Raw genomic sequence first — 15,144 nt, 5'->3', positions numbered from 1 at the left:
AAGACTTCAAAAAATTATTTAAACTAATAAGCAGATTTAGTAAAGTTGCTGAATACAAAATCAACATACAGAAATCATTAGCATTTCTATTCAATTACTGTGAACTATCTAGAAACAAAATGAAGAAAATCTTATTTACACTAGCATCCAATAAATACATTACTTAGGAATAAACTTAGCTAAGTAAGTAATATACTTGTATACCGAAAACTAAAATAAAAAATGATAAAAAATTAAAGAAGACACCAATAAATGGAAAGATATCCTGCGTTCATTGCTTGGAACAACTTATGAAGAAATGGTGCTCATTCTGTTTTATAAATTTGGTAAAATTTGCCCGGAAAATCTTGTGGTCCTGGGCTATTGTTTCTTTGGGAGGATTTTTCTTAGTGATTCAATCTTCTTACTAGTTAGTGCTCTCTCTGGATTTACTTTCTTTATGACTCTGTCTTGATAGGTTTATTTCCGAACTCTCTATTCTGTTCTATCAGTTTGGATGTCTGTCATTATGCCAGTACCATAGTCCTTTAACTACTGTAGCTTTGTAATACATTTTGAAATCAGGGAGTGTAAAGAATTTAACTTTGTTCTTTCACAGGGTTGACTTTGTTATTGGTGGTCCTTTGTGTTTTCACATAAATTTTAGGAATTATTTACTTCTTTTGTATAAAAGGCCATTGCTAGAGATTTTGATTGATAGATTTTTGATAGAGATTGCACTGAATTTGTAGATCAGTATGGGAAGTATGAAAAATATGGAGCTGCTAATCAATGAATGTGAAACTTCAATTATGCAAGATGACTAAGTTCAAGAGAACTACTACACAATATTGTAACTATAGTTAACACTATGTCATTTTACACTTAAAAATGAAGTGTGTAGGTTGCATGTTACATGTTCTTCCCACAGTAAAAATGAAGCAAACCAAAAAACCTTTAAAATTCCATAAAAATAACTGTTAAAATAAATGAATGAATTAAGCAAAGTATTTCAGTAAAATAGCATGCAAAAATTACTTGCATTTCTATATACCAAAAATAAAAAATCAGAAAAGAAAAATAAGAAATCTTAATGCATAAAGGATCAAGGTCTTAAATGACAGACCTGAAATTATAAAAATTCTAGAAGACAACTTAGAAAAAATCCTTCTGGACACTGACCTAGGCTAATAATGTATAAGGAAGACCCCAAAAACAAATGCAACAAAATAAAAAAATATACAAATGGGTCATAATTAAACTAAAATTTTTCTACACAGCTAAATAATCAACAGAGTAAACATACAACGTACCAAGTGGAAGAAAATATTTGCAAATTATGCTTCTGACAAAGTGCTAATATTCAGAATCAACAAATAATTCAACCAACTAAACAGAAAAATAAATCCCATTAAAAACTGAGCAGAGGATATGAACAGACACTTTTCAAAGAAGAAATACTAGTGACCAACCAACACATAAAAAAATACTCAATGTTACTAGTCATCAGAGAAATGCAAAAGAAAACTACATTGAGATATTATCTTACACCAGTTCAAGTGATTATTTAAAAATCAAGAAAAAGAGTAGATATTGGCATGAATGAGGAAAAAAGAGAATGCTTATACAGTTTGTGGGAATGTAAATTAGTTCAACTTCTAAGGAAGACAGTATGCAGATTTCTCAAAGAACTAAAAATAGAAGTACCATTTGATCCAACAATCCCATAATAGCGTATCTGCCAAAAGAAAAATAAATCACTATATAAAAAAGGCACCTGCTCATCACGGCAATATTCTACTTAGCAAAATCATGAAACCAACCTAAGTATTCATCAATGGTTGTCTGGATAAAGAAAAAGATGTATACATAGTGGAATACTACTTAGCCTTATAAAAGAATAGCATCATATTTTTTTTTTTTTTTTTTTTTTTTTTTTTTGCAGAAACATGGATAGAGCTGGAAGCCATTATCTTAAGTAAACTAACTCAGAAACAGAAAATCAAATACATGTTTTCAATTACAAGTGGGAACTAAATAATGGGTATATACAGATATAAAGATGAAAAAAAAGTTGACAGTGGAGACTCCAAAAGTGGAGAAATTGGGAGCAGGGTGAAAGTTGAAAAATTACCTGTTGGATACAATGTTTAATATTTGAGTAATGATTTTACCAGAAACCCAATCTTCTCCAATATGCAATATATCCATAAAACAAACATGCGAATATATCCTTTAATCTAAAAGAAAATTAAAATTGTAAAAAGAAATTAATAAATCAATACTATTGGCAATAGTATCAAAATAAACAAAATATTTAGTAATAAATAAACAGGTAAAAATTTGAACACTGAAAACTACAAAATATAGCTGAAAAAATTTAAGACAACACAAATAAAGGTATATCTTCTTGAATTGGAAGATTTAATATTCTTAACATGCCAATGTTACTCAAAACGATATGCAGATCCAAAGCAATCCCTAACAAAATCCCAGTGACACTTTTTGCAAGAAATAGAAAAAAACCTACGTTAAATTGTATTTGAAATATCAATAGATCTCTAATAGCAAAATCATTATTTTATAAGATAAACAAATAACGGTTTCTTATAATTCTTAATTTCAAAAGTTAATGAAAAGCCAAAATATTCAAAGCAGTGTTATTTTGACATAAAGATAGACATATGGACCATTTGAATAAAATAGCCTGAAATTAAGCTTCACATATGTGGTCAAATGCTTTTTGACAAGAGTGTAAACACCATTTAATAGAGAAAGGACTGTCTTTTAAATCATGTTTTTTGGTCACAATATATTCACATGCAAAAGAATGAGGTTGGGCCTTTTATCCCACATAGTAAACAAAAAATAATTTAAAATAGATAAAAGTCCTAAAAACAAAAGATAAAATTATAAAACTCTTATAAGAAAAGATAGGGAGAAAAACCTTCATGGTGCGTCATTCATAATCGCAAAAGAACCAAAAGAAACAATCTCAAATGCCAACATCCTTAATGTCAAAATCCTGAAAGATCAAATCTAAAAAATATTATTCTGGAAATATAATGTTTGAAAATCTGTAACATATATGTATTTACATTATTAAATGTATATTTATTTGAGAAACATAAAAATGAGAGAAAACTTCATAGGGCATATTACACAATAAAAATGATCATAAAAACATACATATTTTTGTAAGCATAAACACTGAAGTAGACTAAGAAAAGTTGCATGGGTATAAAATTTATGAGCAGATAAAGCATGTTTATGTAGAAATATGTCAAAAAGCAGAAAATATAAATGAATACTGTTAAGTTTGGGAATCATGTACACTCAGGTTTATAACTTTGGTTATTTGAAATGTGATGGACAACCTAAGTCTTTTGACAGAATGATCAAAATCCATAATGCTCATCACAACTTACACATTCATCCAAAGAAGCAAGATTTCTAGAAATTTTATTTTTCAAAAATGTAGATGTACAAATAGGTCAGAGATGTGCAGGCTTTTTACATGGGTAAATTGTGTGAGGCTGAGGTTTGAAATATGAAAAATCTCATCACCCAGATAGTGAAAATAGTATCCAATAGTTACTTTTTCTAACATTTCCCCACCTCCCTATGCCCCCACTTTAGTAGTCCTAAGTGTCTACTGTATTCATCTTTTTTGTCCATGAGTACATAATATTTAATTTCCACTTATAAGTGAAAACATACAATATTTTCTTTCTGTTCCCACATTAATTCACTTAGAATAATGCCATCCAGCTGCATTCATGTTGATGTAAATGGCATCATTTCTTATTTTAAAGGGGCTTTGAAATATTTCGTGGTGAATATGTACTGCATTTTCTTTATCCAATCCACCATTGAAGGGTACTTACATTGGTTCCATGTCTTTGCTATTATGAATAGTGCAGTGATTAATATACAAGCACATGTGTCTTTTTGGTAGAAGAATTTATTTTTCTTTGGGTGTATATCTAGTAATGAGATTGCTTTTTCAAATGTTAGTTCTATTTTAAGTTTTGTGAGTAATCTCCAAACTGCTTTCCATAGTGACTGAACTAATTTATATCCCCACCACCATTTTATAAGAGGTCCCTTTTCTCTGCAGCCTTACCAACATCTGTTGTTTTTTGTTTTTAACAAGTCATTCTGACTGTTGTGAGATGGCATCTCATTGTACTTTTGATTTGCATTTTTCTGTTCATTAGTGATGCAGAGCATTTTTTTGTGACTATTGACTGCTTGTGTGTCTTCTTTTGAGAAGTGTCTGGTCATGTCTTTTGCCCACTTCTTAATGCAATTATTTGTTTTACGCTTGTTAAGTAAAGTTCCTTATATATTCTGGATATTAGATCTTTATTGCATGCATAGTTTGTAAATATTTTGTCCCATTCTGGAGGTTGTCTGTTTACTCTGTTAGTTTCCTTTGTTGGGCAGAGCCCTTTAGTTTTATTAGGTCCCAGATGAAAATTTCTGTTTTCGTTGCAATTGCTTTTGGCAACTCAGTCACAAGTTTTCGTTTGTTTCTTTGTTTCCTGAAGGCCAGTGTGGGAAATGGTGTTTCCCAAGTTTTCTGCTAGGATTTCTATAGTTTGAGTTTCTATACACTTAAATCTTTAATTCATCTTGAGCTAATTTTTGTATACAGTGAAAGATAGGAGTCCAGCTTTTTCTTCTGCATAAGGCTAGCCAGCTATCCCAACATCATTTATTAAATAAGGAGTCTTCCCCCCATTGCTTATTTTTGCTGACTTTGTTGAAGGTCAGATGGTGATAGGTGTGAAGCTTTAGTTCTGTGTTCTCTATTCTGTTCCATTGGTCTATGTGTTTGGTTTTTGTATCAGTATCATGATATTATGGTTACCTTAGCCTTATATTACTGTTCAAAGATAGGTAATGTGACGCCTCTGGTTTGTTCTTTTTGCTTAGTATTGCATTGGCTATTTGGGATCTTTTTGGTTTCATATAAATTTTAGAATTTTTTTTTTTTATATTTCTGTGAAAAATGATATTGGAAGTCTGATAGGCTCCATATGGGCTCAAGCTCTGCCTGTGCAAGTTCCCAGGGTGGGTCTCCCTGCCATTTCAAAGTTCTGTGTGAATTGTGAAAAATCCCATATCTAGAATCACAGAGGTCTGTGGTGGGAGTGTGGTATTGTGCGGTTCCTTCACTCACATCTTCCTTTGGTCTGGTTTGGAGCAGGGGGCCACTTCTGGTGCCTGGTGACTAAGCAGGCTTCCCAGATTTCTTCCCTTTCAATCACAGTATCTGTGTGTCATTTTTCTACCTCACATAATTATTTTTGAACCAGTCAGTAACTTGTCTGGCTTCTTCAGGCCAATGTGGCTTTGAGTAATTAAAAGCCCCTGAAATTTACTAAGCTCAAAAGAATGCCAGTGCTGCCAAAAGATGACTTTTAAACTGAAGTTCGCATTATTGCAGAATTTTGTAGCAAATTTACTAAACACGATTTTTAACAAAATGCAAATAAAGAATGCCAAGGTGATAGTTCTGTCTAACACGATGCAACTATCTTGGTTGTAACTGAAAACACACTCATTTCACCACAGAATTTAGAATTTTAGAATTTCAACATTTGGAATTTTAATCTTTCAGGATTGTGATTTTTAGGATTTAAGACATTAGTAATTGTAGAATTTTAGGATTTAGAATTTAGGGACTTTGATCTTTCAGGATTTCAGCATTTGGGATTATGTTCTTCAGAATTTTGTCTTTTAGGACTGTGAATCACACACATTAATGACATTAGATTTGGCAAGAATATATTAAAAGCTCCTACAACTCAACAACCAAAACAAAACATCTTAAGTAAACACTGGGCAAAGGAATTGATTAAACATTTTCCCAAAATATATATAAATGACTAATAAGCACATAAAAATGTTGAAGGCATTACTAATTAGTAGAGAAATGCAAATCAAAACTACAATGAAATACCACCTCACACTCTTTAGGATAGCTATTTAAAAAAAAAAAAAAATCAAAAAACAGTGTTGGCCAGGATGTGGAGAAATTGTAACTCTTGCACACTGTTAGTGGAAATGCAAAAAGTGCAGCTGCTATGAAATACAGTATTGTGGTTCCTTGAATAATTAAAAATGGAAATACAAAATGATCCAGCAATTGTACATCTGTGTATATACCCCAAAGTATTACAATCAGGAACCTAAAGAGATATTTGTACATCAATATTTTTAGAAGCGCTACTCACGGTAGCCAAAAGGTGGAAGCACACCAAGTATCCATTGGCAGATGAAAGGATAAACAAAATGTGGTGAATATATATACAATGAAATATTATTCAGCCTTAAAAATTAAGGGAATTCTGACACAAGAAAATTGTGCTAGGTAAAATAAACCAATAACAAAGGACACATATGCTATGATTTCACTTATTGAGTTATTTACAGTAGTGAAATTCAGGGATACAGAAAGTAGAATGCTCATTGTTTGGGCTACAGGAAACTGGGTATAGAGAGTTATTGCTTAATGGGTACAGAATTACAGTTCTAAAAAATGGAGAATGTTATAAAGATAGCAGTAATGGTTGTACAACAATGTACACTTAAAATGGTTAAGATGGTAAATTTTATGTTGTGTGTATGTTACCAGAATTAAAACTAACAAAAATGCATGTAGGTGAGTAAAGAATGTATCAAATATAACAACTAGAGACTTACATTTTTAAAACATATATATTAAAATATTAAACACTCTCTTACTCTCTGTGATACTTGTATAGAGAAATATTTAAAATGACAAAACTAATATTTATTTAGAACTTGTAATAAAATAATAATAAATATTTATATTTTTAATACCATAAGTTTAAACAGTGTTTGCTTTATTCTTGTTGTGTAACATAATACAAAGCAAGCATCTTCTTTTCATACAATTGAAGCATACTATTTGGCAAGCATCTTGCCAAATGGTAACACTTCTTTCTAAGTTTGGATCAGTTTCCAGAATTTTATCTGTATATTTTTAATACTGTTAAAAGTTTCTAAGGATTATTTTAATGTGCAACTTTTTTTCTAGTTTCCGTTCTTCTGGCTAATCTTTTTTCAGCACAATCACTTCCTGCAATTATGTCAAGAATTTAACCTTCATTAAGTTCTTCTGACTGCATATCTGCAGTATTAACATTCAAACCATCAGCTATTTCTTCTATAAATGTATTTACATTCTACTCAAATTTTTACTTTCAACATTATCACTTTTCCGTACTTCCACTTTTGTTGCTTAAATTCCTCTCCATCCATTATTCTACAATGTCACATAGATTACTCACTTTGAGAAGAGGCAACCTAACTGCACACTTTCTGTCTGTGTATATGTGCACAATCTGAATAACAGACATGAAGTGAACAATTACAAGCAGCTTGAAAATGTGTTGTGATTGGTCACTAATTGTAATGTGCATCTGTTGCTCACATAGTGATTTGGAAACTAAAGAACTAGCAGTGATATTTGTACTTTATGCAATTATTCCCAGTAAAAATAGAATAATGAATCATGTTATTGAGATTATTTAACTAAATTATGGTAACTTAAATTTATGTATATCAGAAGCTTGGAGAGTGAGAATTAACTGTTGATATAGTTTGAATTTGTGTCTCCACCCAAATTTCATGTTAACTTCTAATTTTTAATATTGGACCTCCCCTGGTAGGAGGCAATTGGATCATGGAGGCAGACTTCCCCCCTGCTGTTCTCATGATAGTGAGTTCTCACAAGATCTATTTGTTCACAAGTATGTAGCACCTCTCCCTTTTCTCTCTTCTGCCAGGGCCATGTTAAGACATTCCTCCTCCCGCTTCACCTTCTACCATGATTGTAAATTTCCTGAGGCTTCCCTAGGCATGCTCCTGTACAACCTATGAAACTGTGAGCCTGTTAAAGTCTTTTCTTCATAAATTATGCAGTCTCAGGTAGTTCTTTATAGAAACGTGAGAACTGACTAATATAGAAATGTGAGAATGGACTAATTGGGGCATTGCTATAAAGATAATTGAAAATGTGCAAGTGACTTTGGAACTGGGTGACAGGCAGAGGTTGAAAAAGTGTGGAGGGCTCAGAAGAAGACAGAAAGATAAGGGAAAGTTTGGAACTTCCTGGAGACTTGTTAAAATTTTTTATGACCAAAAAACTAATAGTGGTATGGACACTGAAGTCCAGGTTTAGGCACTCTCAGATACAGATAAGGAACTTATTGGGAACTAGAGAAAAGGTCAGTTTTGTTATACGTTAGCAAAGTGATTGGATTGTGACCCTGTTCTAGAGGTTTCTGGAATTTTGAACTTGAGAAAGATAATTCAGGGTATCAGGCAGTAGAAATGTCTAAGCAGCAAAACATTCAAAATGTGGTCTGGCTGCTTCTAACAGTATGAGCTTATATTTGTGAGCAAAGACATGTTCTGAAACTGGAAATTATATTTAAAAGGGAAGCAGAGATTGTAAAAGTTGAGAAAATTTGCAGCTCAGTCGTGTGGGGGGAAAAAAGCCCATTTTCAGGGAAGAATTCAAGCAATTTGCATAAATTTGCAAAAGTAAAGTAGAGCCAAATGTTAACAGCCAAGACAAAGGAGAAAATGCCTCAAAGGCACTTCAGAGGCCATTATGGCAGCACCCACCTCACATGCCTGGAGGCCTAGGAGAAAATAATGATTTCATGGGCAGGACTCAAAGCCCTTCTGCCCTGTGCAACCTCAGGACACTGCTCCCTGCATCCCAGCTGCCCCAGCTTCAGCTGTGGCTAAAAGTGGTCAAGGTACAGCTTGGGCCATTGCTTCAGAGGGTGCAAACTGTAAGCCTTGGTGGCTTCCACCTGATGTTAAGCCTATGGATGCACAAAGGGCAAGAGGTGAGGCTTGGCAGCTTACACCTAGATTTCAGAGTATGTGTAGAAATCCCTGGATGTCCAGGAAAAAGACTGCTGCAGAGGAAGAGTCCTCATGGAGAACCTGTATTAGAGCAGTGTGGAGAAGAAATGTGGGGTTGGAGCCCCCACACATATTCCCAACTGGGTCACTGCCTAGTGGGGCTGTGAGAAGAGGACCACTGTCCTCCAGACCCCAGACTGGCAGGCCCATTGACAGCTTGCACTGTGCACCTGGAAAAACTGCATGCACTCAATGCCAGCCATAAAAGCAGGTGAGGGGGCTGTACCTTGCAGAGACACAAGAATGGAGATGCCTAAGACCTTGAGAACTCACCCCTTGTATTGGTGGGGTCTGAGTGTGAAAGATGGAGTCAATGGAGATTATTTTGAAGTTTTAAGATTTAATGACTGCCCTGCCTGGTTTCATACTAGCATGAAGCCTGTAATCCCCTTGTTTTGGCATATTTTTTTTTTTCCTTTTGGAGCAGTAGTATTTAGCCAATGACTGTATCTCCATTGTATCTTGGAATTAACTACCTTGATTTTGATTTTATAGGTTCATAGGCAGAAGGGACTTGCCTTGTCTCTGATGTGACTTTGGACTGTGGACTTTTGAGTTAATGCTTAAATGAGTTAAGACTGGAGTTAATGCTTAAATGAGTTAAGACATGGCTGGGAAGCCATGACTGTGTTTTGCAATTTGAGAAGGACATGAGATTTGAGAGGAGCCTGGGCAGAATGATATGGTTGGTATTTGTGTCACTGCCCAAATCTCTTGCCAAATTGTAATCCCCAATATTGGAAGAGGTGCTTGGTGGGAGGTCATTAGATCATGGTGGCAGAGTTTCCTCTTGCTGTTCTCATAACAGTGAGTGAGTTCTCACAAGATCTGCTCATATGAAAGTGTGTAGCACCTCCTCCTGTTCTCTTTTCCTCCTGTTCCAGCCATGTAAGATGTGCCTCCTTCCTCGTTGCCTTTCACCGTGATTGTAAGTTTCCTGAGGCATACCCAGCCATGCTTCTTGTACAGCCTGCAGAATTGTGATCGGATCAAAACTCTTTTCTGTATACATTACCCAGTCTCAGGTAGTTCTTTATAGCAATGTGATAATGGGCTAAGACTAATAATGGCTGTATTTGGAAACAATTTACTTAGGTTATGGTAGAAGCCTGAGATCTGATAGGTTGTGGAAGCCATGAGAGTGTACAAGATTTTTTAAGAGGATGGAGTTATTAACATAGAGTTCACAGAGCTTTCTGCTGGAATCTCACATTAATACTGGAGACTGTAGAACTGAGAAACTCTAATGAATGAATCACAAATATTAAGATAAGATATAGTCTACCAAATTGAGGGAAAACCTAAACCCCTATAAAAGAATTAACATCACCTGTAGAATTTTGCCATGCACATTGTCTGTAAGAAAGAGAAATACCAAGAAAGTTGGCACTCACCTGAAAATCTAGAAAGCAAGAAAATATATAGTAGCATATTATTTAAATGGAGCCACACTCTGCCACAGATAAATAGATTTCTGGGCAGACTATAATTAGTTCCTGATGAAAGGTCTCATGCAATTTATCTTTCCAGTTCAGCAAATTTTGCTGAGCTCCTTTTCTGACTCACTTGGTAAAGCTTTCCTTGCCTGGGGCCTTAGCTTCTTCTTATTTTGAGCTTCCTGTCTCTACTATGATTATATCAGTAATATCCAAGCTATGACTCTTGTTGGTAACCATGTTCTTGGTAAACATATCATTAGTAATCTCTATCTGCCATATAACCTTGTATTTACACACCCACCCACCCACACACATACACAAACACTTTCCATTCACTAATCTATTCAATCAATGCTTCTAGAGACAGTATTATATGTGAAAAACAGTGGTACTGGCTGCCAGGGATAAATTTTGAAAAAATACAGACTTAGTCACTCAGTCACTGCCAATATGCAGTTTACAATCTAGTGGCAGATGTAGGCATCAACAACATAACAGAAATTATGCATAATTAAAACTAACATTTGATCATGGCACATTGCATATATGTATCAAAATTTCACTCTGTATTCTGTAAGTATGTGCAATTATTACATGTCAACTAAAAATAAAAGAAAAAAGCCACTTTAATTGATAAATATAGCTTGAGTAAAGCATTCCTTTGTCCTTTGCACAGAAAGACATGGGGAAAGCTTCTGGCATAAAGACTTGGGATAGCTGCCTTACAACTGTTCTAAAAAATCCACCCAAATTTTATTTGGCAATTTCTGTATTCCAGACACTGTGCTGCCTGCTTTAACATACTATTATTTTATTTATTACTTTGAACTGTCCCAAGAGGTACTATTTTCTTTATTTCACAAATAAGAAAATAGAGCTTCAGTTGACAATTCTTATATTCTTGTCTGGTGATATAAAAGTTTTAAAATTCAAATTCAAGCTAGCCACAAAGTACACATATTATGTAATTCTGTTTATGCAAAATATCCAGAATAGAGATTAAATTGAAGAAGCTAAATGGCTGCCAAGCCATGTGTGTTGGAGGAAGGAGTAGAGGGGTAGAGGTAGCTGGAGAATAAAAAGTATCTGCTGATATATATGTGTGTGTGTGTGTGTATGTGTGTGTGTGTGTATATATATATATATATATATATATGTATTTATAGGAAATATATCTGTGAATATCCTGAAATTTGATGAATTGTACAATATTAAGAAGTTCAGTTTTATGGTGTATGGATTATATCTTAATAAAACTAAGAGAAAAAACTGACAAACACAGAGAAATGACACTATAAAAGTATAAAACACAGGAACCTGATTTAAGCTGTGGAGGCAGAGAAACCATCCTAAGGAAGTAATGCTTAAGTGTAGAATGGGCAGGGGTTAATTAAGTCAACAGTATGTATTAGGGACTTACAATATATTAGGGTTTACAAAATATAGAAGCAAAATTGAGGGAGGAGCCCCAAGATGGCCAACTAGATGTAGCCAGGAGGAATATCTGGCACTGAAGGACAGGGACATTGGGAAGACAGCTGCACTCCCAGCACATATTCAAAGGGAAAGCATTGAGACTAAACAGAAGGAAGACACAAATGCTAGGCAGAAGTGGGAGAAATCTGGAAACTCTGCACGGGGCTACCATACACCAGGATGTGTTCCTGGCCTCCAACGACTTCTGCAGAGGGGGTGAGTTGAAAAGGCAAGGATCAACTCACTTTTGCCACAGGTCTCTGGAATCATGCAAGGAGGAGACCCCTGGAATACAATGGACACATGAGTTGGCAAAGAAACCTGCTTAGAGAAGTGACGGGGCAAAACTTCAGCTGAGGTGGAGCCCAGCAGGTTTGGCTTGAGAGCATCTGTAGTAGAACTCCGCATAAGATGTCCATTCCTCTAGCCTACATTTGCTCCCAGAGGAAACTTCAGCTCTAGGGGAACTGCCAGACCTAAGCCCTGCAGGGATGTTTTTCCCATGAGAGAGACTGGTCCAACCTGAGCACCCTTTGGTAGTCTGGCCTCTCTCAGGGCCCCAGCCTAGCCGTGTCTACTTATAGTGCAGCCCCTAGGTACCTCCTGTGAGCCAGCATCACAGCTCCTGTGCTGGTGGATGGCACCAGATCAACAGAGTGCTCCAGCAGAGCAGTCCCCATGGACATGCAACAACCCACCTGTGCCCTTCCCTCACTGCAGCTTCCCCTGTGCCAATTTGCCTACAGGCACTTGCCCAAAGCCATTCCCTACATCACTTTGCCAGTGTTTGTGAATGCAGGCAGCCTTTACTTTCCTTTCCCTGCCAGCACATGTGTGCACATGCACTCTGCTATGCCACTGCTGCCAGATGAGCCCACCTCACATCTGCTTGTCCTGTTGCACTGCCATTTTCATCAGAATGTTAGCAGGCATACTTCTCACCAGCTCTGCCTCTGCCAGCACCATGCCCCTGAGCTACCATGCCACTGCTGCCAGATGAGTCCACCTCACATCCACTTCTCCTGCTGCATCACCATTGTCATCAGAGCATTAGCAGGCATGGCACTCACCAGCTCTGCCTCTGCCAGCACCATGTCCCTGAGCTGATACAGTTGCCAGTGTGAAACGAAGCATGGAAAACAGCAAACACACCCCCAACCCTGAACAGCCACCATCACCAGCATGAACGTACACAGCATGAAGGATGCAAACAGTCCTTCACCCCTCAGCACCCTGCCCTCATGCTAAAACAACCACCAGCATGAATGCTTGCACAGTTGTCAGAGGGGTCCCTTGCCCCTCCAGTCATCCTATCACTGCCATCACTGGCATAGTTGCAAATACCCCAAGATCATCAAATAAGGCAAAGAACAACAACAACAAAAATCCAAAGAAGTCAACTTCAAAGTTTGAAGGAACATCAGCCCACAAAGACGAGAAAGAACCTGTACAAGAACTCTCACAACCCAAAAAGCCAGAGTGTCTTCTTTCCTCCAAACCATCACACTAGTTCTTCAGCAGAAGTTCTTAGCTAAGCTGAGATGGCTGAAATGACAGAAATGAAGTTCTAAATATGGATAGAAATGAAGATCATCGAGATTCAGAAGAATGTAGAAACCCAGTCTAAAGAAGCTGAGAATCGCAATAAAATGATACAGGATCTGATGGACAAAACAGCCAGTATAGAAAAGAATGTAATCAAAATGATAGAGCTAAAAAACACTCTACAAGAATTTCACAATGAAAGAACAAGAATGAACAGAAGAGGCTGGGCACAGTGGGTCGCGAATTCAAGAAATCGAGACCGTCCTGGACAACCAACATGGTGAAATCCCATCTCTACTAAAACTTAGCTGGGTCTAGTGGTGCATGCCTGTAGTCCCAGTTACTTGGGAAGCTGAGGCAAGAGAATCGCTTGAACTCGGGAGGCAGAGGTTGCAGTGAGCCGAGATCAAACCACTGCCCTCCAGCCCAGGCGACAGAGCAAGACTCCACATCAAAAAAAAAAAAAAAAAAAAAAAAAAGGAATGAACAGAAGAATAAACCAAGATAGAGAAAGAATCTCAGCACTTGGAGATTGGGTTTCTGAAAGGAGTAAAAATAAACGAAGAAAAAGAAATACACTAGGCTTTGGAGAAATATGGAATTATGTATAAGACAGATTCTACAACTCACTGATGTATCTGTAAAAGATGGGGAGAATGGAAGCAAGTTGGAAAACAGATTTCAGAATGACGTTCAAGAGAACTTCCCCAACCTAGCGTAAAAAGCCCACATTCGTGCAAAAATCACAAGCATTCTTATACACCAGTAACAGACAAGCAGAGAGCCAAATCAGGAATGAACTTCCATTCACAATTGCTTCAAAGAGAATAAAATACCTAGGAATCCAACTTACAAGGGATGTAAACGACCTCTTCAAGGAGAACTACAAACCACTGCTCAGTGTAATCAAAGAGGACGCAAACAAATGGAAGAACATACCATGCTCATGGATAGGAAGAATCAATATCGTGAAAATGGCCATACTGCCCAAGGTTATTTATAGATTCAATGCCCCCTCAAGCTACCAATGAGTTTCTTCCCCGAATTGGAAAAAAAAAACTGCTTTAAAGTTCATATGGAACCAAAAAAGAGCCCGCATTGCCAAGACAATCCTAAGTCAAAAGGACAAAGCCGGAGGCGTCACACTACCTGACTTCAAACTATACTACAAGGCTACAGTAACCAAAACAGCATGGTACTGGTACCAAAACAGAGATATAGACCAATGGAGTCCTCAGAAATAATGCCACACATCTACAACCATCTGATCTTTGACAAACCTGACAAAAACAAGAAATGGGGAAAGGATTCCCTATTTAATAAATGGTGCTGGGACAATTGGCTAGCCATAAGTAGAAAGCTGAAACTGGATCCTTTCCTTACTCCTTATACGAAGATTAATTCAAGATGGATTAGAGACTTAAATGTTAGACCTAATACCATAAAAACCCTAGAAGAAAATCTAGGTAGTACCATTCAGGACATAGGCTTTTTTTTTTTTTTCATGTCTAAAACACCAAAAGCAACGGCAGCAAAAGCCAAAATTGACAAATGGGATATGATTAAACTAAAGAGCTTCTGCACAGCAAAAGAAACTACCATCAGAGTGAACAGGCAACCTACAGAATGGGAGAAAATTTTTGCAATCTACTCATCTGACAAAGGGCTAATTTCCAGAATCTACAAAGAACTCAAACAAATATACAAGAAAAAAACAAACAACCCCATC

This window comes from Piliocolobus tephrosceles, chromosome 12 (assembly GCF_002776525.5).
Source record: "Piliocolobus tephrosceles isolate RC106 chromosome 12, ASM277652v3, whole genome shotgun sequence".
Lineage (NCBI taxonomy): Eukaryota > Metazoa > Chordata > Mammalia > Primates > Cercopithecidae > Piliocolobus > Piliocolobus tephrosceles.
Note: the sequence above shows the minus strand (reverse complement) of the source record.